The sequence below is a fragment of the Idiotropiscis lumnitzeri genome, chromosome 10 (assembly GCF_059441095.1).
Source record: "Idiotropiscis lumnitzeri isolate Australia: NSW breed Sydney's pygmy pipehorse chromosome 10, RoL_Ilum_1.0, whole genome shotgun sequence".
In the NCBI taxonomy this organism is placed as follows: domain Eukaryota; kingdom Metazoa; phylum Chordata; class Actinopteri; order Syngnathiformes; family Syngnathidae; genus Idiotropiscis; species Idiotropiscis lumnitzeri.
This window is the reverse complement of record NC_142400.1, coordinates 22,555,523-22,581,527: the sequence shown is the minus strand read 5'-3', so window position 1 is coordinate 22,581,527 and position 26,005 is coordinate 22,555,523. Positions and strand designations below refer to the sequence as shown.

The 26,005-nt window shown below is 41.1% G+C and overlaps 1 protein-coding gene across 3 annotated transcripts in view; it reads right to left on the bottom strand.

Annotated features, from left to right (window-relative positions):
* entpd3 (ectonucleoside triphosphate diphosphohydrolase 3) overlaps positions 1-26,005 on the bottom strand; it is a 120,918-nt gene that overhangs the window by 75,145 nt on the left and 19,768 nt on the right. The gene's annotated exons all lie outside the window — the stretch shown is intronic.

Genomic DNA, 26,005 nt, shown 5'->3' with positions numbered 1-26,005 from the left:
CTCTCTCAACAGCCATGCACATCTCTCTAAACAGCCATGTGATTGGCTGAGTCTGAGTGGCTCCCAAGAAGCCATTGCTGTAATTGGCTAAGGCTGAGTGTCTCCCAAGAAGCCATTGCTATAATCTTTTTGTGTTATTTTTATTTCTTTTGGGTATATAGATGGCGTGAGAGATACATTTTTTGTGTTAATCTTATTTCTTTGTTTCATTGTTTGCTTGTATGATGAGTTTTTTTTTGGTTCTGATTTGAAACCGTGACTCTAAGGAGTGTGGTGACCAGTGAAGTCCCTCCCCTGACGTTGTCTAGTAGACTATTGCCAAGACCCCTTTTTTTGGGTGGAGTCATTGTTATTGGCAGTGGCAGTGATTCCTAATAGATTCATGACATCTGTCATTGAAACGGGGTGATACTTCTGGCAATGATCCCTTAGGGGATTGAGTCCTGGTGAGCTGGCATCAGACCTAGTGCGAGCAGCTGAGCTTGCGTGAGCAGCCGAGCTAGCGCGAGCGCGCGCAGCTGAGCTAGCGCCTTGTAGTCCGGCACGCCAAGTATATGCATTAAATACGGAGATAGCACCCTCAACTGGTGTTGTGCCCTTTGATGCAGCGCGTCTTATGGCCGTAAAAATACGGTAATTAACACTATAATGTCTAAAGGGCAGCCATTTGGCTTTTCTACCTTTAAAGACAGAAGGGCTGTTATATTTTTCACTGTGTTTTAAGCTGGGAAAGAGGAATTTCACTGTTTCCATCAACCATTCAGAGTATGTTATCTCAGTAGCGTGATTTGTGATTGACACATAAGCATAAATAGCAGCAAATTTACCTCATGAGTGAAAATTTAAAATTCCATTCTTATCAAAGAAATGCACATGTAGATATTCTGCGAGAATTATCGGTGTAATCATATGCCATACACGGCGTAATTTTTGCCTCAGAGAAACTAAGTAACGTGAAAACACTAGAGGAACCAATGTATTCAAGTTAGGTGGGCATGGCTTGTGGCAATTTAAGATGGCCACCGGTGGCTTCACTTCGCCAGACGGCGAGTAAGCGGCATTGTTTGTCCATCCATATACAAGTTTGCGACTACTCCACACTTTTGCAAACTCAATCTATATTTATATGTATTTTTCAATCATTTATTTTGTTTAAAAGCCAAAACACAATAACATTGACATATACACGATTGAAAAACCACAATGGAAATGGAAATGCAAATGCTACAACACAAAAACATTTGAACTGTAGCGCTATTGCAAAAACTACAACACAACGGAAGTGCCAAGGCAACGGAAGTGACCGAAACTCCAGCGGGAAGGGAAAAGACGGTAAGTTGGAAATGTCATAAAAGTAAAGTTGTTTTATTGTTGGAACTTGTGTCACTGTAGCAATATCAGAAATAGTTTATGGTATGTTTTTCAAATGACGTAATAGACGTTTGCTAATGTTGAGTTAATGTTCAGATAAAACAAGGCTGAGGCGCTAAATTGCGGTTTTGTTAAGCGAAGTTGGAAAAATAAACTCAAGTAAAACTGTCATTTATTTATCGTGCTTTATGAAGTATTGTAGCATCTTCAAAAGACGTCCGTTTCGTTATCTCCCGTTTTATTCTGACAACACTGCTGCCATGATTTGGAGCCGACGCCAACTCCGAGCAACCTATTCCGTCATCGTTACGCACGGATCTCCCTCCCTCTCTTCTCCGTCCGCTTCTTTCATTCTCGCACAACCCTCCCGTCCTATTTGTTAGAGTATTCTTAATATTCCGTGGATAATAATATCGTGTGGACATAAGGCTTACATTATAATTGTTAAAGTTTAACATTACTCTTCCAACTTTGCGTCTTTCCATCCCGCAAGAGTTTTGCTCAATTCCGTTGCCTCTGCACTTCCGTTGTGTTGTAGCTTTTGCAATAGCGCAAGGTTCAAATGTTGTTGTGTTGCGGCTTTTGCATTTCCGTTGTGGTTTTACAATAGTGTATATTTCAATGTTGTTGTGTTTTGGCTTTTGTAATTGTTGTGACCTTTCTTGGTCACTGTACAAACTGCGATAAAACACTAGAATAAATGCAATACTATACATCTTTATTTATATAGTTTTCACAACAGCTGTAGTTGTAACAAAGCACTTTGCAAAACATTTAAAATCACATTAAAAATAAAAATACTATCAGATTAAAACTTAAATCAAAAACTCAGGCAGTGACTGCTTTTGTTGTTTGCTGGAAGCAAAATCATTCATCCATTTTCTGGACCACTTCTCCTCAAAAGGGCGGCAGGGGTGCTGGTCGTCTTCTGTTGGGTACAGAGACGCGCAGGACTGTGCTGATAGGGACCCGAGCCCCAGATTTGTATTAGATCTCCTGTTGGGAATAAATCCTCTCCCGGGTGAAGTTGCCGGCCTCTTGGGTCATTTCTCTCTCAAAACGAGCGCGCACAATTGTTGGATGAATGTAGGTTGTGTTTGGTTAATTTAATTGGAGTCAGATAACTAATTCGAACATTTTGGTAAACGTTTGGTACATTTAAAGTTAAAAATTCAAACAGCGTGTTCGTTTTTTGTACTCAAGAAGAAAAGGGTCAAAATAAAGACTCAACAACAACTGATTAGAGTTCCGATATTTTAGTTTCTTCGATTTCTGGCGTTCAGGAAATAGTACAAATACAGATATCTGGGCGGCTTTTTCTTAATCTCACGAGAAACTGTACTCGAACGAGCACAATCGAAAAATGGCGCGCTGAACTCAGCCCAGCCTCACATTTTATAGGAGGTTTTCTATGTCAAGTGTCATGTAGGTTGAATCGGTCGTCCTTGCTCCTTACCCCGGCCCGGTCCACGTTCCACGTCCAATGCTGACCTTCTCAGGCAGGCGGCAGTCTCCCCGTCTCTCCTTCCCCTGTAATCTTGTCGGTGTGCAGATTATGTGGTGTATGTTTTCCCAGATCAAATCGTTATGTTTTTTGGTGTTCTTGATAACGTCCCTGTGACGTCCTCCCCGGCCCAACTTGATATGTTTGTATCTTCTATGGCCGATGTGGAGAATGTGTTTTATTTGTCCATGAAGTGCTCTCTGGTTTGTCATCAGTTTGACCTGAGCAGACTGAATCTGTTTGTTCTGAATGAGAGTGTGGGTCATGTGTGCAAGTTTGAGGTCTTACATTCAAACTAAGTAATTTAAATTTAGCATATGAGAATAATATAATGAATCAATAAACGCCATGACTACAATCCTCGTCAATCTATGCGCAGTACTTTCATTTGATAAATGCTTTTTGTTTAATCAATGTAGAAGGATTCTATTACGATTACTGGCATTATTTTAAACACATACGGGAAAGAATGTCGATTATTCAAGTTAGCAGGTTCATATTTACTGAATATTTTAAACATTGATAAAACAAGAAGCATTTATCAAATTAAACTAGAAGCACAGGTCACAAGAATGACTGGGATTGTAGGCCTGATGTTTACTGATTTATTATATTATTCTCATATGCTAAATTTATAGTACTTAGTTTAAATGTGTGAACTTTATTGAAATCTTCAGTAGGAAGAGAAATTTGCACATGTAGCATTTCCATGACCTGCACTCACACTCACAGCACTTCATGGACAAAGATGACGAAGCACATTCTCCACATTGGCTGTAGGGATGCAAACATACCAAATTGGGCAGTGGAGGACTCACACAGACGCTATCAAAAGAAAAGCACATTCCGAAAGACATAACAATCGGAGATCGGAGCAAATGCACATACGCATACACACACACAGACATATACATACACCTGCACATACACGCGCGTGCACACAGGCACGGATACCTACACCTGCACATACACAGGCACATACAGATCAGAATCAGAAATCCCTTTATTGTCATTGTACTAAAGTGTGCAACAAGATTAGAGAGCTCCCCTCTCCAGTGCAATACAACAATAATTCAGATAAATATATAAATTAGATAAATAAGAGAATAGTTAGTGCAATGGAAAATAATACTGAATAGGGTATATAAAAACACATCACGTTGCTGTTCTGCAAGGTAAGGGTGGTCGTGTGTGTGTGTGAGAGTTTAGAATGGAGATGGCTCTTGGAAAGAAACTGTTTCTCAGTCTATTGGTCCTTGATTTGATGCACCTGGAGCGCCTGCCAGAGGGCATCAGGTCGAACAGGTGTGAGTTCGGGTGGGTATTGTTTTTGACGATGTTGAGAGCCCTTCTGAGGCACCGGTCAGTGTAGACGTCCGACAGTGAGGGGAGAGGGCAGCCAATAATCCTTTGCGCTGTTTTGACTGTCCTCTGGAGCCTCACTCTGTCCGCCTCAGTGCAGCCGCTGTACCAGGTGGAGACACAGTACGTCAGTAGGCTCTCGATGGACGAGTGGTAGAAGGCCAGCAGCAGCTTCCTGTCCAGGTTGAATTTCCTGAGGACTCTCAGGAAGTGCAGATGCTGGTGGACCTTCTTTACCACTGCTGTGGTGTTGTGTGTCCAAGAAAGGTCATCGGAGATCTGTACTCCCAGGAACTTGAACGTGTGGACCCCCTCCACACACACGCCTTCGATGCAGAGGGGGCGCGGCACCGTCTTGTTCCTCCTGAAATCGATGACGATCTCCTTTGTTTTTGCAATATACATACACCTGCACCTACACATGCAGATACACACACATACGCACGCACACATGCACACCGACAAGATTACAGAATAATGCCAGCGGAGAGAGAGACGGAGGGACGGCCCGCCGGAGAAGGCCAGCCTTGGCGTGCCAGTCTAGGGGACCAAACGGGAATCGACCATCATCAACTATCCAGATGATGACGAACCTGGGGAAGACCTTCCCTTGGACGTGGACCTGTGGCGTGGGAGGGACCGAGGACGACCGATTCAGCTTACATTACCCTTGACATAAAAAAACTCCTATAAAAACTGAAGCTGGACTGAAAGATGGCGCGCATTTTTCGACTGTGCTCGCCCGAGTGCAGTTTTCTCGTGAGATTAAGAAAAAGCTGCCCATATATCTGTCTTTGTACTATTTCCTGAACTCCAGAAATTGAAGAAACTAAATATCGGAACTCTAATCAGTTGTTGAGTCTTTATTTGACCCTTTTTTTCTTCTTGAGTACAAAAAAACGAACACGCATTGGAGTAAGTTTGGCTTTTAAAGGTTGATTTACTGACTACTTCTCATTTCCACGGTGACCCAACTCCAACAATGTTTAACATATTTAGTAAATATAAACCTGCTAAATTAAATAATTGACCTTCTGTCCCGTAAGTGTTTAAAATAATGCCAGCAATCGTAATACAATCCTTCACATCCTATCACTGAGTTTTACAATTGCCCTCCAGTACATGAGAGAATGCATTCTTTGGTATAAAATTTTGTGGGTATCCCTTCACATTTTCTGTTGGGCCTAACCTGCAAAGTATTAAGAAAAAAGACTGGTGAGGCCTGTTGACTGTTTAGACATTATTTTGTGAGAAATAACTTGCTGATGCTTATACATCACACAATGTGGAGTTGCAGACTTGCCCAGCAAAGAGTCTTCTGTTGGTCAACGTATCTTTCTTGGAAGGAACCTCATGAATAGGAAACTTCAGATCACCAGTTTAGCTGCGTCACATACGCTCAATACTGCCCAACTCTCACCAACAACTGCAACCCAAGATCGTTAAACACAAATGATGTACCTGTCAGGAGAACCTACAAACAAGCAGAAGAAATACTACGACAGATTAGCTAAAACGATGACACCTCTACATGAAGGACAATACATCCGCTTCTAGGAGAAGGGCTACTGGAAACCAGCAGTTGTCATCTGCTCAGCTGATTGAGCGCTCCTACCGCATCAGAAAAAGGACAAGAATACCAACCAAACAGACGCCACACAGACTGAAAACAAAACAGCACATGACACATGACACGCTACACACAACCCACTTCAGAGGTAATATAGGTGAGGCAACCTCACAAAATGTGCCATATGTATTATTTTAAAGTGATGTGGAGCAGTGTTGTTTTTGTCAACGATAACAATGACAAATTTATTTCGTTGATGGGATGAGACAGGACGAAAATGTTAGTGTGTGGTCCGTCAGACGTGTTCTAAATTTCTGACATCCCTTCCTATTGTACCTCGTCTGGGCAAGCCCGATACCGGGACAACAAAACAGCTCACACACACTCATACACTTTTCTTTGACAGACCATGGCGCAAGTGACACTCTGTAGGCTATTTTGTTGTGATAACAGCAAGTTGTTACAAGTAAAGAAGACATATGTTTGATAGAGTTTGTACTTGTGCTACTGTATTAGAACAAGTCTACTACAAGTCTATGTTGTTAAAACGTTTTTATTTTGTTTATTTATGTTGCTTTAAACCACAACAGTTGCCAAATAAGAAAATGATTCTTGGCTTATTTTGGGCCAATGAGCATTGACCACTTAATCTGTTTATAATGCATAGTAGTCGAACAGAAAGTCTTTGATACTAGGAGGAAACCTTGTATGCCGAGTTTTAACAAAAATGGAATATAAACTTTGAGTTTTTGTCAAATAAATTTACGAAAACTAGACTAATGCACTTTTATTTTTGCTTTTTCGTCGACTAAACCTAGACTAAAACCTTTTTGAGTTTTCTTTGAGTAAAACTAGACTAAAACTATCACAAATAGGAGTGTCTAAACGTGACAAAAACTAATAAGCATTTTCGTCCAAATGACTAAGACTAAATTTAAAATGCCTGGCAGACGGTGAAAGAGCGACACGGAAGTTGTTCGCCTCCGTAGGAGTAATCATTGTAGTAAGCTTGCGCTACTTTTACTGCTTGGACATACTTTTTGTTATTTTTTGTATACAGTGACTGTTTTAAATTCTTAACCAACGGGCACGCTCCCACCGGTGAACCGGCCAACTGTCAAACAAACAGCCAGCATACTCCTGCCTCAGACTAGCCGCTGCTAGCCCGCCGTGCTAGCCCCGGTCACCGGACCCGGTTCATAATGGTGCAGGATGAAACAAATAAAACAATCTCTGACCTGAGAGAGGAAGTCCATCGTCGACGGAAGAACTCCGTCGAAAAGAGTCCCTCGTCGCGTCTTTCACGACCCGTTTCCCACAACTCTCTGCCGTCATTATGGATAGGCAATCCAGCAAAATCATGACAGCGGTGAGTATGACAGAGGCTCCACTGACGGACACGGTGAGATGGGATCCAGCTACCTGCCCAGGCCCATCCTGCTCAACACCACTCCATGGTACCACCTGGGTCGAGGTGGCATCCCGCAGCTAGAGGAGCAGAGAACTTTCTCCCCGCCCTCGATTGGTCATGAGGAATCGTTTTTCCGCCCTGGCAGAGGATTCTCCCGCTGCCACTGCTGCGCCCCTGCGGTCGGAGACGTCAGCCGTAGCATCTGACCCCAGAGCAGGGGTCCCAGGTGCTGAATTCCCTGCCGCTCAAGCTGAATTCGGCCGGAGTGGGTAAGTCCACGCGTGGCCCGGTCGGCCGTTCTCGAGTGGGGCTGCTCCGGGACGCAGTGTCCCGGCACACGAGTGGGCCACAACATCGGCGCCACTCACCAGTCCCGTCCTCAGTTGCCACCCGGCCTGAGGAGCACGATTTAGGACTACAAGGTCGGGATTCTCTTCACAGAGTTCACGGTTCCCCTGGCACTCATTCTTCACATCCTCTGCACTCACCAACCACCGTCATTGTTGGCGACAGCATCATTAAACACACACGCTACATTGGTACTATCACCCGCTGTTATCCCGGAGCCAAAGTCACGGACATTGCTAACATCCTGCCAGATGTTCTTCTCTCTCTTCCATCATTCGTATCCCGGCTCGTTGTCCACGTGGGGACGAATGAAACAGTGCGCCGACAATCGGAGCAAACCAAGCGAGATTTTAATGTCCTCTTCGACCTGCTAAAAACTTGTGGTCTGTCGGTCTGGATAAGCGGCACTTTACCGCCGCTATCCCCCGGCAGCGAGCGCTTCAGTCGTCTTTTAAGCCTGAACACATGGCTCATACGCACTTGCGGACATTTCGGTTTTGCTTTTATTGACAATTTTAACCTATTTTGGAACCGTCGTTCCTTTTACCAACCAGACGGTTTTCACCCGAGCTTCCTGGGTAGATCGATTTTAGCAGCTAACATTCATTATGCAGTTGTCAATCACGCTCCCAGCTGACTCCTACGGACAAATCACTCTGCCGGTGTTCCCACCTCAAGCTCTAACACAAACCATTGCAATAACAAACTCACTACACCCACCTACAGGCCAATCTTAGTTTCTTTCAATAGCACTCCCAACAAGCCCCCACTATCATTACCACTCACGTCGGACATTTTCTCAATTCAAACCATCACTCGCAGACGCTTCCCTCCCACACACAAACAAAGTGGTTTTAACAGTGACAATCTTTTATATGTTAACATTTCAAATCCATGTGACCATGAGCGCACGTCCAGCACAAACATTAAATTGGCTGTGCTGAACGTGCGCTCCCTTTTAAACAAAACTTTTGTCATAAACGACCTTATTTTCGACAACAACCTTGAAGGTATTCTTTTATCTGAGACATGGCTAGGTACAGATGCTGCAGTTGCTCTCACCGAGGCTTGCCCACCAAATTTTAATTTTTTATTTTCGAGCAGAGACTGTAAAAGAGGAGGCGGGACTGTGTCAATTATAAAAACTTCTCTTATTTCAAAGGAAACTATTTTTAACAGGTATTCATCTTTTGAACACCATGCCTTTGTTTTTAGCAGTCCCTCTATTCTCTGCGTCACACTTTGTAGACCTCCTCATCAATCTACTTCTTTTATTAGTGAGTTTTCAGAGTTCTTATCGATTTTACATTCCACTTATAACAGAATTTTAATAACTGGCGATTTTAATGTGCACATTGACAATATCTCGGACCCACTGTCCAGAGACTTTTTAAACCTTTTAAACTATTTTGATTTTAAACAGCATGTCGCACAGCCAACTCACAACAGAGGACACACCCTGGACCTGGTCATAACCTACGGCCTGTCCGTTGGCGTGTCCTCTGTTGTTGACCTGGCTGTGTCAGACCATTACTGTGTATATTTTAACATCGCCAGTTTTAATCAAGAAACAGCCCCTGTGAGAACAGTGAGAAAACGCTACCTAACTTCTGAGGTGGCTGCAAATTTTATTGAGATTTTAAAGAGCACTCCTGCTGACATTTTACCTGCACCTTGTGATTTTATTGTTGATAATTTTAACAGGGTTTTAAAATCAACATTAGACTCCGTTGCTCCACTTTTAACAAAAAACATAAAAATCAAGATGATACCCCCGTGGAGAAATAATTTAACTAAGGAATCAAAAAGAAAATGCAGGAGTGCAGAAAGGTGGAGAAAGAGCAACCTTACAGTTCATTACCAAATATTATGTCAACAACTCAAATCCTACAATAAAACAGTCAAACTGGCAAGAATGTCTTACTTCTCAAATCTCATTACAATTAATAAAAACAACCCAAGATATCTCTTCTCCACCTTCAATCTTTTAACCAGCTCTGATCTTAAAAAGTCCTCACAGACAGCGACAGACGCTCTCTATGAGGACTTTGCAGACCACTTCAGAAGTAAAATCGATGACATAAGATCCAGTCTTTTAGCTCATCAAAATGTAACTTCTATTAACGCTGGACAGTTATTTTTACCAGAGGAAACACTGGAAAGTTTTGCCCTGGTTGATGCAAGGACACTTGGTCGAGTTTTCTCCCAGGTAAATCAAACAACCTGCCTTTTAGATCCAATTCCCACATCATTTTTAAAAGCTTTTTATGGATTTTTTGAGGAACAGATTTTAAATATAGTTAATTGCTCTCTTCAGATGGGTGTCTTCCCCACTGCGTTTAAAACGGCGGTGGTGAAGCCCCTTCTGAAGAAGAGTAATTCAGACCCCAGTGTTTTAAATAATTACAGACCTGTATCCAACTTACCGTTTTTAAGTAAGATTTTAGAAAAAATTGTTTTTCTACAGTTAAATTATTTTTTAAATACAAATAATGTTTTAGAGAAATTCCAATCTGGTTTTAGAATGAACCACAGTACAGATACAGCTCTTTTAAGGATTTTAAATGATTTCAGGTGTTTTGCAGATGCAAAAAAACTCAGTTTTGGTGCTAGTGGATTTAAGTGCCGCGTTTGACACAGTAGATCACCACATTTTATTAAATAGACTTAAAAACCTAGTGGGCATCTCTGGTACTGCTTTTAACTGGTTTTATTCCTATCTCACAGGCAGATGTTTTTTTGTAAGTATGGATACCTGTTCCTCCAAAACCCATGAAATTAAATGTGGGGTTCCCCAAGGTTCAATTTTAGGCCCAATACTTTTTAATCTGTACATGCTTGCTCTTGGGGATGTCATTAGGAGACACGGCATCAGCTTCCACAGCTATGCTGATGACACACAGCTGTATATTGCCGTGTCTCCGGATGACACAAAGCCTATCGATACCCTTTTGAATTGCATTTTAGATCTGAAGTCATGGATGGCAGAGAATTTCCTACAGCTCAATCAGGACAAAACAGAGGTTTTAGTTATCGGTCCTGAAGGTCAGAGATAAAAACTTTTACCAAAACTACAAGATTTTAAATCATCACAATTTGTGAAGAACCTGGGCGTCATTTTTGACTCTGAGCTCAGTTTTATTCCTCATATTAAAAATGTAACCAAGATTGGTTTTTATCACCTTAAGAATATAGCCAGAGTCCGCCCGTTTCTCCCTCAGGCTAACACGGAGGTGCTGATGCATGCTTTTATTTCCTGCCGCCTAGATTACTGTAATGCCCTGCTCTCTGGTCTTCCCAAAAAGAGTATTTCTAGTCTACAACTACTTCAGAATTCAGCCGCACGGGTGCTGACGAGGACCAGAGGGCGGGCACATATTACACCAGTTTCAAAATCGCTGCATTGGCTCCCCGTGTGTTTCAGGATTGATTTTAAGGTGCTTCTATTAGTTTTTAAATGCCGTAACGGTCTTGGGCCATCTTATTTATCTGACCTTCTTTTCTCGTATCAACCCTCGCGGACCCTGAGGTCCTCTGGCACCGGCCTGTTAATTATTCCTAGGTTGAGGACTGGAACACATGGCGAGGCCGCATTCAGCCATTCTGGTCCTCGTCTATGGAATAGCGTGCCGGAGGACATCAGGTTGATATTTTTAAAAGGAGGCTCAAGACTCACCTTTTTAGTTTGGCTTTTAAATAATTTATCTTAGTCTTTTAATTTAGGACTGTCATTTTATCTATTATCATTGTCTTAAATTTTTTTTTTTTTTTTTAGCTTCTTTGTCTTTTAGTATCATAATTTTTCTTATATATTTTTGCTCTGTCGTTTTATATTGTCTTTTAATTTTTAGCTTCTTTTATGTCTTTTAGTATCATAATTTTTCTTATATATTTTAGCTTCGTCTTTTTATATTATTGTCTTTTAATTTTTAGCTTCTTTTTCTTTTCGCATTATCATTTTCTTTTATATATTTTAGCTCCAGTGTTTCCTCAAGGGGGGCCTCCGCGCTGGGAGGTGTGCCTGACCTTCTCACAGGGGGTTTCATCCCGGAGGCTCCTTTGGCCCGGCGGACCGGGGCCCTCTGCACTATGTGAGGGGTCTACCCCGGTCAGTCTGGGCCAGGGGTCTGTGTGTTGGCGGAGCTCCCTGTGGCCGTGGGCCGTCATCCCTCTCAGCGCGGATGACCTACCCTGGGTACATTTTCTCATATGGTTTCTCTGTGCCTTGCCATGTCTTTCTGTCTTTCTACTAAGATGGTTTATTAAGTTGTGTGAATGCGAGTGTTCTGTGTGTATGCGAGTTCAGGCGTGTATGTGGATGTGTCTTGTGTTTATGTTGAGTGGGTGGAATGGGTTTTAGTTTTTTGTTGTATTTTGGATGTTTTTATTGTACAGCACTTTGAGCTGCATTTTATGTATGAAAAGTGCTCTAAAATTTGATTGATTGATTGAAAAACAACACTGATGTGGGGACTCCACATTAAAGTGAAAGTTTGAAGTAAGCTTGACCCACCGTATTATGAGTAATAAATCTAATTTAAGAATTCCCACATTACTTTTTTTTTACGCAAACGTTCTAGATTCATAGTTAGACCCATAGTACAGCCCTAACAACGAAAATTGTTTTGTTCGGCAGTCGCCAGTATTCTTTGGGAATTATGTTACACGAAGAACGTCGAGCTGCCAGTTGCCAATGTAATGCATTGCATATCATCCGGTGAGCTGTTTATATTATATTGTTTTTCGGCAAAATGCGCTGAGTGGCGTTGCATTGTTCAAATTCTGGGAAGCATCTGAGTGGCCAAAAAAAAAGAAAAAGAAAAATAAGACACGTTCAGACAAATAGAGGGAATTTCAAACCAGTGTCGACGAGCACTCTTTGCCACAAGCACCTCGAAGAGCTCTGCTTTCTCAATCGTTATGCTTATGATAAAGGGTTTTGCAACAAGGTAGGTGTGATTACAATTCATTTTGAAAAACAAGTGGTGTGTTTTGTGCATTGTGACAGCTTGTGTGTGACTGACGGGTGTGATCGCTGAATGAGGACTGCGTGTGGGGGTGTGCGGGTGTGTGTGTGTGTGCTCTTGTTTTGATGACATATCAGGACATTTTAATGATAACACACCTGCAATCTGAGGACTCGAAGAAAAATGGGGACATTTTTCGAGTCCTCATTTTTCTACGCCATCTACAGCAATCTAGAGGTCCCCAGAATGCTCCCAATCCAAAAATCTTTCATGTCCTAAAATACCACAAATTTCAGAAATTCTGTGTTTAAGTGTGTTTAACGTTTGACTCACTTTTTATTTGGAACCCTAGTGGCCATCTTCTGTACTTTAACACACTTTTCACACACTTTTACTTACGTCACGGCACAGGTCCTCATATGTCACCTTTCTCAGACTCACTAACACATTTTGCTGCGCAAGCGCCACCCACTTACACGCAATCAATTGTTTGAAGCAGCAAAGCCTGGCCTCCAGTCAAATAGTAACATCTCGGAAACAAACACAACCACATCAAACTTTGAATGGCTGCATGGTAAGTAATTACTTTTACTTTATCTGACCAGAAGATATAAGTTGTTTGAATATATAGCAGTGTTCAGTAAGGGCCACACAAGGTAATGCTATTAGACTACTAGCTAGCTAACTAGCTAGCTAGCCAGCTTGTTAGCGTGCTAATTAGCTAAAGGTATTGTAGAAATGCTGTTTTGCAGGGAAAGTTCTGGAAAGGTTTTTGAATCAACTACAGTACAGTTTCTTAAACGTTGTTGAGCCCAAGAGTTTATTTCAGCATAAGATGTTTTTTTGAAATGCAGCTAATATTAGTCAGTACAGCAAGCCTAATGAAAGTTGGCCATGCTTTTTTATGAGGAACATTTGGCAGTATCTATCTTTTTTGGTACATTTGGTCAAGACAATATTATGTTAATGTAGTTTAATGAAATACTGCCATCAGCCTTGTCTCTAATCTACTAGTCTGACTAGACTAAAATGTTGTGTTTGAGGCAGAAAATATTATCACTTTATGAGTCCTGTTTGATACAAAATAAGCAGTGGCATTTTATTGATTGTTTGTCTGGCTGAAGTTTGTCACTTTCCATTGTAGATGTTTACTGATTGATGAATACACACCTAAGTAAAGATCATGCCACAAAGAAGAGCCAGACTTAGTCCTGAATCTGAGGCTGCACATTTTATTTTGTCTGGAGTTGACAAGACTTGCTTGAAAGTCCAGTGGATCAGTGATTATAAAGGTATGTTATATACAGGATATGGTTACTGCATGAAAATTACTAGAGCTGCATCTATGCCTGTCACAATATCAAATCTTTTTATGTGTATTTTCCCAAAAATTAACATTATAAATGAGTATTTTTTTAATGCCAATAATATATTGATGATACTGCAAAAAACATCAAGTACATTCATTTTAAATGCAATTATCCTTCAATTCTCAAAAGTATTGCATTGCCATGTAGAACTTTAACATATCTTACAATTAAAAAATAATTTCATACAACTGAAAACCTTAAAAAAAATTCACTTCCGCAAATATAAGCAACAGAAAATTGCAGACTTTTTGTAATGTTGATTGTACAAGGCTGTGATGACTGTTTGGGAAATCCACATTTTTAAAGACAGTTTGTAATGCCCATCAAAGTGAATGATTGCACAAATACAGTTTGTACACCGGAGATGGAAACTTTACCCTATTTTGGCGGTCGGTCCTCCAGATCACTGGTGAAAGACCAGAAAAAGCATGGCTAACAGAGCTTTTATGACGAGTCACAATATTAGATCATGAAAAAAATCTCACTGAAGAAAATTCTTGATCTTTTTGTTCTGCAAATGTCTGATTAACTGCAGTAAATACAATCCAAATCAGGTTTACTATTCAACACTGAAATTGAATTTTTGTGTACTAGGACGTGGTGTATTTGCCTGTGAACCAATTAAAAAGGGATCCTTTGTGGTAGAGTACCGTGGGGAGTTAATCACGCACTATGAACGGGACAAGAGGCAGAAAAAGTACACAGAAAAGCAAAATTCTTTCTTGTTTGATTTTGAATGGAATGGTAGCACATGGTGGTAAGTAAAGCTCTCTAATAAGATCACTTGGTTCTTTACAATATTATAGTTTTAGTGGAGAAATATTTGATGTTTCCTTGTTCAATTTCAGCATTGATTCATCCCATGAAGATGGTTCATTGGGTCGACTGGTCAATGACGCTCACAAAAGACCAAACTGTCGAATGAAAAAAAATAACAATCCAGGACAAACCTCATCTTTGCTTGTTTTCAATTGAAAACATCCAAGCAGAGGATGAAATAACTTGTGACTATGGAGATTCTAAGTGGCCATGGAGGACAGAGGTAAACAATGCCTGAATATAGGATTCAAGTATTTTAAGTGTAACCGTACTGACACTATATTGTTGCTTTGCTGCAGACATCGAGACCCACGTTCCTGTCACAACCTTCTGGAGACCAAGAAGGATGTGAGCAATCCATGTCATCATCTTAACAGGTTATCACATTTTATCAGTATACATCATATTTAAGTTGACACCTTTCTTTGACAACAACAAGTGAAGTTAGAAGTCAGGAAAATTGACTCAATATGATTTCAGCCGTCATGTCCTCATATTACTGGAGTCTGAAAGACTAAAGTGTGTTTCAGGTGACGTCTGACGATACTGTCTGAAGTTCACTCCGTAGACTCCGAGTGTGTTTTCGATTGTCCCCATATTGACGCTGATCAGAGATGTAGCGTAGTTAATTTCTATATTGTGCTATAATGAGCCCAGTTCAACTTGGGAATGATGTTAAACGAAAAGGAGTTTCTATTACTATATTGAAGAGACCATATTCAAAGCACAGACTATTTCTGACACTGTATTGTTGCTTTGTTTCAGACACCAAGTGTCACGTTCACGACTGAACCATCTGAAGACCAAGAAGGATGCGAGAGATCCATGTCATCATCTCAACAGGTTATCACATTTTATCAGTATAAATCAAATTTAAGTTTACACCTTTCTTTGACAACAAAAAGTGAAGTTAGAAGTCAGGAAAATAGACTGTAGGTGATTTCAGTCGTCCTGTCCTCATATTACTGGGGTCTGAAAGACTAAAGTGTGTTTCAGGTGACGTCTGACGATACTGTCTGAAGTTCACTCCGTAGAGTGTGTTTTCGATTGTCCCCATATTGACGCTTATCAGAGATGTAGCGTAGTTAATTTATATATTGTGAAATAATGAGCCCAGTTCAACTTGGGAATGATGTTAAACGAAAAGGAGTTTCTATTACTATATTGAAGAGACCATATTCAAAGCACAGACTATTTCTGACACTGTATTGTTGCTTTGTTTCAGACACCAAGTGTCACGTTCACGACTGAACCATCTGAAGACCAAGAAGGATGCGAGAGATCCATGTCATCATCTCAACAGGTTATCACATTTTATCAGTATACATCATATTTAAGTTTACACCTTTCTTTGACAACAGCAGGTGAAGTTAGAAGTCATGAAATTTGACTCAATAAGCTTTCAGTCGTCATGTCCTCAAATTACTGGAGTCTGAAAGACTAAAGTGTGTTTCAGGTGACATCTGACAATGTCTGAAGTTCACCCCTTAGAGTGTGTTATAAATTGTCCCCATATTGATGTTTATCAGAGATGTAGCGTAGTTAATTTCTATATTGTGATATAAGGAGCCCAGATCAACTTGTGAATGATGTTAAATGAAAAGGAGTTTCTATTACTATACTGAAGAGACAATATTCAAAGCACAGACTATTTCTGACACTGCATTGTTGCTTTGCTGCAGACACCAAGAGCCACGTTACTGACTGAACCTTCTGGAGACCCAGAAGGATGTGAGCGATCCATGTCATCATCACAACAGGTTGTCACATTTTATCAGTATACATCATATTAGAGTTTACACCTTTTTTTGACAACAACAAGTGAAGTTAGAAGTCAGGAAAATAGACTGTACGTGATTTCAGTCGTCATGTCCTCATATTACTGGAGTCTGAAAGACTATAGTGTGTTTCAGGTGACATCTGACGATACTGTCTGAAGTTCGCTCAGAGTGTGTTCTTAATTGTCCCCATATTGACGTTTATCAGAGATGTAGCGTAGTTAATTTATATATTGTGATATAAGGAGCCCAGATCAACTTGTGAATGATGTTAAATGAAAAGGAGTTTCTATTAATATATTGAAGAGACCATATTCAAAGCACAGACTATTTCTGACACTGTATTGTTGCGTTGCTACAGACATCAAGTGTCACCTTCCTGACGATACCTTCTGGAGATCCAGAAGGATGTGAGAGATCCATGTCATCATCACAACAGGTTGTCACATTTTATCAGTATACATCATATTAGAGTTTACACCTTTTTTTGACAACAACAAGTGAAGTTAGAAGTCAGGAAAATTGACTCAATATGATTTCAGTCGTCATGTCCTCATATTACTGGAGTCTGAAAGACTAAAGTGTGTTTCAGGTGACGTCTGACGATACTGTCTGAAGTTCACTCCGTAGAGTGTGTTTTCGATTGTCCCCATATTGACGTTTATCAGAGATGTAGCGTAGTTAATTTCTATATTGTGATATAAGGAGCCCAGATCAACTTGTGAATGATGTGAAACGAAAAGGAGTTTCTATTACTATACTGAAGAGACAATATTCAAAGCACAGACTATTTCTGACACTGCATTGTTGCTTTGCTGCAGACACCAAGAGCCACATTCCTGACTGAACCTTCTGGAGACCCAGAAAGATGTGAGCGATCCATGTCATCATCTCAACAGGTTATCACATTTTATCAGTATACATCATATTAGAGTTTACACCTTTTTTTGACAACAACAAGTGAAGTTAGAAGTCAGGAAAATGGACTGTACGTGATTTCAGTCGTCATGTCCTCATATTACTGAGGTCTGAAAGACTAAAGTGTGTTTCAGGTGACGTCTGACGATAATGTCTGAAGTTCGCTCAGAGTGTGTTATTAATTGTCCCCATATTGACGTTTATCAGAGATGTAGCGTAGTTAATTTATATATTGTGATATAATGAGCCCAGATCAACTTGTGAATGATGTTAAATGAAAATGAGTTTCTATTACTATATTGAAGAGACCATATTCAAAGCAGACTATTTCTGACACTGTATTGTTGCTTTGTTTCAGACACCAACTGTTACGTTCACGACTGAACCATCTGAAGACCAAGAAGGATGTGAGCAATCCATGTCATCATCTCAACAGGTTATCACATTTTATCAGTATACATCATATTAGAGTTTACACCTTTTTTTGACAACAACAAGTGAAGTTAGAAGTCAGGAAAATTGACTCAATATGATTTCAGTCGTCATGTCCTCATATTACTGGAGTCTGAAAGACTAAAGTGTGTTTCAGGTGACGTCTGACGATACTGTCTGAAGTTCACTCCGTAGAGTGTGTTTTCGATTGTCCCCATATTGACGTTTATCAGAGATGTAGCGTAGTTAATTTCTATATTGTGATATAAGGAGCCCAGATCAACTTGTGAATGATGTGAAACGAAAAGGAGTTTCTATTACTATACTGAAGAGACAATATTCAAAGCACAGACTATTTCTGACACTGCATTGTTGCTTTGCTGCAGACACCAAGAGCCACGTTCCTGACTGAACCTTCTGGAGACCCAGAAAGATGTGAGCGATCCATGTCATCATCTCAACAGGTTATCACATTTTATCAGTATACATCATATTAGAGTTTACACCTTTTTTTGACAACAACAAGTGAAGTTAGAAGTCAGGAAAATGGACTGTACGTGATTTCAGTCGTCATGTCCTCATATTACTGAGGTCTGAAAGACTAAAGTGTGTTTCAGGTGACGTCTGACGATAATGTCTGAAGTTCGCTCAGAGTGTGTTATTAATTGTCCCCATATTGACGTTTATCAGAGATGTAGCGTAGTTAATTTATATATTGTGATATAATGAGCCCAGATCAACTTGTGAATGATGTTAAATGAAAATGAGTTTCTATTACTATATTGAAGAGACCATATTCAAAGCAGACTATTTCTGACACTGTATTGTTGCTTTGTTTCAGACACCAACTGTTACGTTCACGACTGAACCATCTGAAGACCAAGAAGGATGTGAGCAATCCATGTCATCATCTCAACAGGTTATCACATTTTATCAGTATACATCATATTAGAGTTTACACCTTTTTTTGACAACAACAAGTGAAGTTAGAAGTCAGGAAAATTGACTCAATATGATTTCAGTCGTCATGTCCTCATATTACTGGAGTCTGAAAGACTAAAGTGTGTTTCAGGTGACGTCTGACGATACTGTCTGAAGTTCACTCCGTAGAGTGTGTTTTCGATTGTCCCCATATTGACGCTGATCAGAGATGTAGCGTAGTTAATTTATATATTGTGATATAATGAGCCCAGATCAACTTGTGAATGATGTTAAATGAAAATGAGTTTCTATTACTATATTGAAGAGACCATATTCAAAGCAGACTATTTCTGACACTGTATTGTTGCTTTGTTTCAGACACCAACTGTTACGTTCACGACTGAACCATCTGAAGACCAAGAAGGATGTGAGCAATCCATGTCATCATCTCAACAGGTTATCACATTTTATCAGTATACATCATATTTATGTTTACACCTTTCTTTGACAACAACAAGTGAAGTTAGAAGTCAGGAAAATTGACTCAATATGATTTCAGCCGTCATGTCCTCATATTACTGGAGTCTGAAAGACTAAAGTGTGTTTCAGGTGACGTCTGACGATACTGTCTGAAGTTCACTCCGTAGAGTGTGTTTTCGATTGTCCCCATATTGACGCTGATCAGAGATGTAGCGTAGTTAATTTCTATATTGTGATATAAGGAGCCCAGATCAACTTGGGAATGATGTTAAACAAAAAGGAGTTTCTATTACTATATTGAAGAGACCATATTCAAAGCAGACTATTTCTGACACTGTATTGTTGCTTTGTTTCAGACACCAAGTGTCACGTTCACGACTGAACCATCTGAAGACCAAGAAGGATGTGAGAGATCCATGTCATCATCTCAACAGGTTATCACATTTTATCAGTATACATCATATTTATATTTAAACCTTTCTTTGACAACAGCAGGTGAAGTTAGAAGTCATGAAATTTGACTCAATATGCTTTCAGTCGTCATGTCCTCATATTACTGGAGTCTGAAAGACTAAAGTGTGTTTCAGGTGACGTCTGACGATACTGTCTGAAGTTCACTCCGTAGAGTGTGTTTTTGATTGTCCCCATATTGACGTTTATCAGAGATGTAGCGTAGTTAATTTCTATATTGTGATATAAGGAGCCCAGATCAACTTGTGAATGATGTGAAACGAAAAGGAGTTTCTATTACTATACTGAAGAGACAATATTCAAAGCACAGACTATTTCTGACACTGCATTGTTGCTTTGCTGCAGACACCAAGAGCCACGTTCCTGACTGAACCTTCTGGAGACCCAGAAGGATGTGAGCGATCCATGTCATCATCTCAACAGGTTATCACATTTTATCAGTATACATCATATTTATGTTTACACCTTTCTTTGACCACAACAAGTGAAGTTAGAAGTCAGGAAAATGGACTGTACGTGATTTCAGTCGTCATGTCCTCAAATTACTGGAGTCTGAAAGACTAAAGTGTGTTTCAGGTGACATCTGACAATGTCTGAAGTTCACCCCTTAGAGTGTGTTATAAATTGTCCCCATATTGACGTTTATCAGAGATGTAGCGAACGATGACGATTCCAGCAAAGAAACCATTGATGACATTCATCTACACAAAAATATCCTGAGTCACACGGAAATAGGTACTATCCTCAAGTTATGATATTGGAGAGCGTTAATAGGTGCCTGATAATCTTGGCGTTTATGAACAACTCTATATGAATTAGAGAGAATGGTAGGAAATATACTGAATATGAATATAGTGTTGAGAGAATTGTAAACATAGAGGATGAATAGGTTAAAATTCATTAGGTGTGGACAGCAGAAAGGAAATTAGTAAAGAATTTCGAGCACATAAGAAAGCAATGGTGAAAAGCCACATTAATTAATTTCTCTTTTTTTTTCAAAGGTTCAAGAACTGAGACTTCTGGAAGCCCAAGCCATGCACATGCATCAATCACCCCAGACAACATGGAAGACACTTCTGCTTCAACCACTTTTGAGAACAGGGCAGACACATCTGCCTCAACCAAGATCAACAACATTGGTAGCCTTTCTCCCTCAAACCATTTTGACCACATGGACGACACTTCTTTCTCAACCACATGGGAGAACAAAAACATCAGCAACGGTAAACAAAAAAGTGGTAAAATATATTGATTGAAGTTAATGTATATTTGAACATAATGAGAATATATGCTTTCATTATAATATACATTTTATTCCATCCTTTTAGATTCTCAGCAAAGCACATCACTTCAAGTGAGAAAAACAAAGTGCTCCATTGCAAAGCAAGGTTAAAGAGCAGTTTTATTATTTAATCGTTATTTACCTCCGTATTCCTGTCTTAGATTTTTCAAATTAGCAACACCATTTTCGGATTATAAAGTTTTTATATTTATAAAGGTCTTTATTCAACAGCTGGCAAGAGGAGATGCAAGTGGACAGGTGATGAAGTGAAGGCTGTTGAGCGGCACATGTTAGATTTTATAACAAGCTGCAAAGTACCAGGTAAAAAGAGCTGTGACTCCTGTCTCAAAGCAGAGCCGGTAGCACTGAAAGACTGGGTTTCCATCAAATACTATATTCACAATAGAATAGTTACATTAAAAAGAAAGATGAATAGATAGAATGTTTTAAACGTGAGCCAGCTCGAGTACAGTTCAGTTCAGGTTAACTAAACCAATAGCAGGGCTAAATAATAGGTCAGTTGTTAATATGGTGTTTCACGTTTGTTGTTTATGATGTTGTCGATCAATTAGGGAAAAAAACTCACAGAAACTTTAGCAATATACCTGTGCTTTTTGCACGACTTGGTTGTGTAACGCGTAGGTGTGGAAAAACATCCCAAAGTTGTATGCCACATGCATGGCCCAATACATTCTGATTTTATTAAATTTTTCATGCTACGATTCACATTTTTACATAATTTCCTTGTTCAGTTCAAACACCTTTTGCCTACTGCACTGACTTGTGTCATAGAAAGAGGAGGTGGCAAGTTTCTGTGTTGTCTGTAGTATCTTCTACGTGCAGTTCACATTTGCTGGTAATTAAAAAAAAGTGCACAGACCATACTTTTAACTGTCTAATTTCTTTCTATGCTTGGTTAATTGGGCACTTTAAATTGTCTTTCATTGGTTATTTAGTTTAATCTACCCTGTGATTGGCTGTTCAGGGTGTACCCTCCAAAGTTAGCTTGTAAAGGTTGCAGCACACCCGCTACCCTAATGAGGATAAACATTACAGAAAATGGATGGAATGAATGAATATCTTACTTTTGTATCAGAGGTTTCCTGACTGGAGAGCAAGACTTTCGGCTACCGGTACATATTCTAAACTGTAGGTATTTAAAAAAAACAAATGTTACATGAGTCAATCTGAAAATACTGAATTTACTCTTGGATGGTCTTTATATGTCACATATGCTTGAACTTTTTGTGTATCCATGGGTCTCAAAATTCACAAAAACATGAAATGCCAATCTGTGTGAGGCTATGGGCTCAATAATTCACAAAAACCTGACAATGTCCTCACATGTTGTGATTTTGTCATAAATCAAAAAAAAATTAAGCCCTAGCCAAAATCTAAATAGATGGTTGTGTTCCTGATTTTTTTTCATGCTTGAATTATTTTTTGGGAGCCTGTAGGACCACGGGAAAGGCACGTACCCATTTGTCACATTTCTGTCATGCGTCCCGAAAAGTCCTGAAAACACGTAGGGGTGTGTGGGGGGGGTGTGCGTGTGTGGGTGCGTATATATGCATGTTATGTTGGAGGCAGCGTCTCCCTGCAGCACCTAACAGGGCCACACCGTCACACTATCCTCCTCCTCCCAAGGGTTGACAAAGTCTTGGCAACCTGGATAGGTAGTCTGCTACGACGTTAGACTTTCCAGGCCGGTGTCAGACCACAAACTTGAATGGCTGCAATGAAAGGTACCAGCGCGTCAGTCGGTCGTTGTGGTCCTTCATCGAGTTGATCCATGCCAGGGCTTGATGGTCTGTCTCTAGATCAAACTTTCTGCCAAGCAAGTAGTACTTAAGACTCTCCAGAGCCCATTTGATGGCCAGTCCCTCTTTCTCTATCACTGAATACCAGGACTCTCAGGGTAACAGTTTGCGGCTGAGGTACAATATGGGCTGCTCTGCTCCGGACTCACCCTGAGCCAGGACTGCCCCAAGACCGAACTCCAAGGCATCTACTTGAACAAGCAAGCGTCGGTCGAAATTGGGACTGCGTAAAACTGGAGAAGAACATAGAAGAGTCTTTAGGGTTTTGAAGGCCGTTTCACACTTGTTGAGCCAGCTCACAGGGTTCCTCTGGTCTTTTGTCCAAGGACGAGGACACTTCTGGATCGCTTCAACTTTTTCCACCTGAGGTCGTACCTCACCTCTTCCCAGCTGGTCCAAGGACGAGGACACTTCTGGATCGCTTCAACTTTTTCCACCTGAGGTCGTACCTCACCTCTTCCCAGCTGATAGCCAAGGTACCTAGTTTCCTGGCGAGCCCATTCACACTTGGACACATTCAAGGTCAGTCCTGCTACTATTATCTTCTCCAGGATGGTCCTGAGGTGCTGGACGTGTTCCTCCCACGTACCACTGAAAATGACCACATCGTCTAGGTAAGCTGCACTGAATTCTTCGCAGCCCTGAAGAACTATATCCATAAGGCGTTGAAAGGTTGCAGGAGCCCCATGCAAGCCAAAGGGCATGACTGTAAACTGGAACAGTCCCAGTGTAAAGGCAGTGTAGGGACGGCTGGAGGCCTCTAATGGCACCTGCCAGTAGCCTTTGCACAAGTCCAGAGTGGTGATGAAAGAAGCTGAGCCAATGCGGTCCAGGAGGTCATCAACCCTTGGCATTGGATAGGCATTGAACTCTGAAATGGAATTGACCTTTCGAAAATCGATGCAGATGCGCAGCGACCCGTCCTTCTTAAAGACAATCACAAATGGACTACACCACTTCGACGTTGATGGCTCAATAACTCCAAGCTTCAGCATTGATTCCACCTCCTTCCTGAGCTGTGCCACGAGTTTTTGCGGAACACGGTAAGGACGCTGACGGATGGAATTACGTTCCTTCAACCGAATCACATGCTCCATCATGGTGGTCCGGCCAGGCTCTGCCATGAAAAGAGACGGCGTCTTCTGAAAGATCCTCAGAAGGTCAGCAGCCTGGTCGCGAGAAAGATGGGCCACAAGCGGTTCTGATGCGTCGATTACTGCAGGAACCCCGGGGTGCTCCTCTTTCACCTTCCTCACCAGACGTACCGCATCAGGAGCGACGGAGGGTGCCACTCTCCATTCCTTCAAAAGGTTCACGTGGTAGACCTGCCTGAGCTTTTTCTTATCAGGCTGATACACTTCATAAGTGACAGGCCCCACATGCCTTGTGATGGTGTACGGCCCTTGCCACTTGGCCAACAACTTGCTGCGGGAGGAGCAGAAGAACTCTTTGACCTGGCTGGAAGTCTCTTCTTCGGGCCTGCTGGTCATACCACATCTTCTGCTTCTTTTGGGCCGCCTTTATATTTTCCTCAACTTCATCACGGTACCTGGGCAACCGGTCCCTCATTTGCAGTACATATTGGACAATCCCCTGCTTATTGGAGTTGGGTTCTGGGGCAGTCCATGCCTTTCCCAGGATGTCCAAGGGTCCTTGCACATCCCATCCATACAGAAACTTGCAGGGAGAAAATCCAGTAGAGGCCTGAGGTTCCTCACGGTAGGGAAAGAGAACAAATGGCAACCACCGGTGCCAGTCTCATCCTGTGTCGCTCACAAACTTCTGAAGCATCCTCTTTAATGTCTGATTGAACCGTTCGACGAGGCCGTCCGTCTGAAGATGATAGGGTGAGGTTCGTAACGCAGTGATCCCATACTGTTTATGAAATAACTGTAACAGACGAGAGGTGAAGTTAGTGCCCTGATCATTTCATCCAGGATTCCAACTCTGGAGAACAACTGCACCAGGGAATGGAGTACAGCAGTAGCAGTGATTGTATGTAGCGGGGACGCCTCGGAGTATCTGGTGACATAGTCACAGACTACAAGAATGCATTGGTGCCCCCGGGTACTCTTGATCAGTGGGCCAACAATATCCATTGCTATCCTACGAAATGGAGTTGCAATTAGTGGGAGTGGATGGAGGAGAGTTCTATCGGCTTTGCGGGCCGGAGATGTCATTTGGCATGTAGGACAGGTGGCACAATGTGTGTAGATGTCTTTATACATACCCGGCCAGAAAAAACGACTACTGATACGTATATACGTTTTGTGACGGCCAAAATCCCCTGCCCAAGGGAGCGTGTGTGCAACGTCCATTACCTGCTGTCTACAGGGAACAGGTACAACCAGGCGTTTCTGAGCATTGCCATTTATATCTAACACATCAGCAACCACAATAAACTGTTCTTTCCTCATAACATTAACATTAGCATTGGCTTTAGTATAAATCATTTTGTAACACGGTTTTAAAGTCACATCCTGCCTCTGTAACTTTGCTATATTGTCTGGAACCTTCCACATTTCGTCTACAATCAGACTTTTATGATCTTGATCATTTAGCATTAGCTGTTTTTCAAAACGCCTTTGGTGCCTGGATTTCCTAGGCCCCTTTGTGCCCCCCACACACAGTCATCCAAATCAGGTAAGGGTTCCCGCCCCCATTTGGTTTGCGACGTGGTGACCACGGGGCATGACACACCGCCAGTCGCATCAAGCACATTCACACCACAAACTGTATCATAACTGGCTGTCTGTAAAAGGTCCAGGAGTACCGGTAAGTCTTTACCATGTACCACGTCCATAGGTAGGTTTTCTACCACTGCAACTGTCATCAGATCTGACTGATCATCAATTACAATAGTCACTTCGGCTTTTGGAGATGCATGATTATCACCATGTACACAAACAATGTCCGTTTTTGCTCCATAATTAACACAGTTCACTGGAATGAGGCCCTTTGTTAAAGATGTGCTCTCAAAGTCCTTACTTTGTTAGGTATATGTTTATGATGTAATACTTTGTTACATGCATGCTTATGATGTAACGTTCCTTTCATCCTTTGTCGCCTCATAATAAAGTCTTCACTTCTTCCACACTGTCAGACAAGACAGGTTGTGTGTAGTTATTCCTCTGTCAATACAGAAATTCTGGTTTGCTGATCCTGAAAATAGTTGGACGCG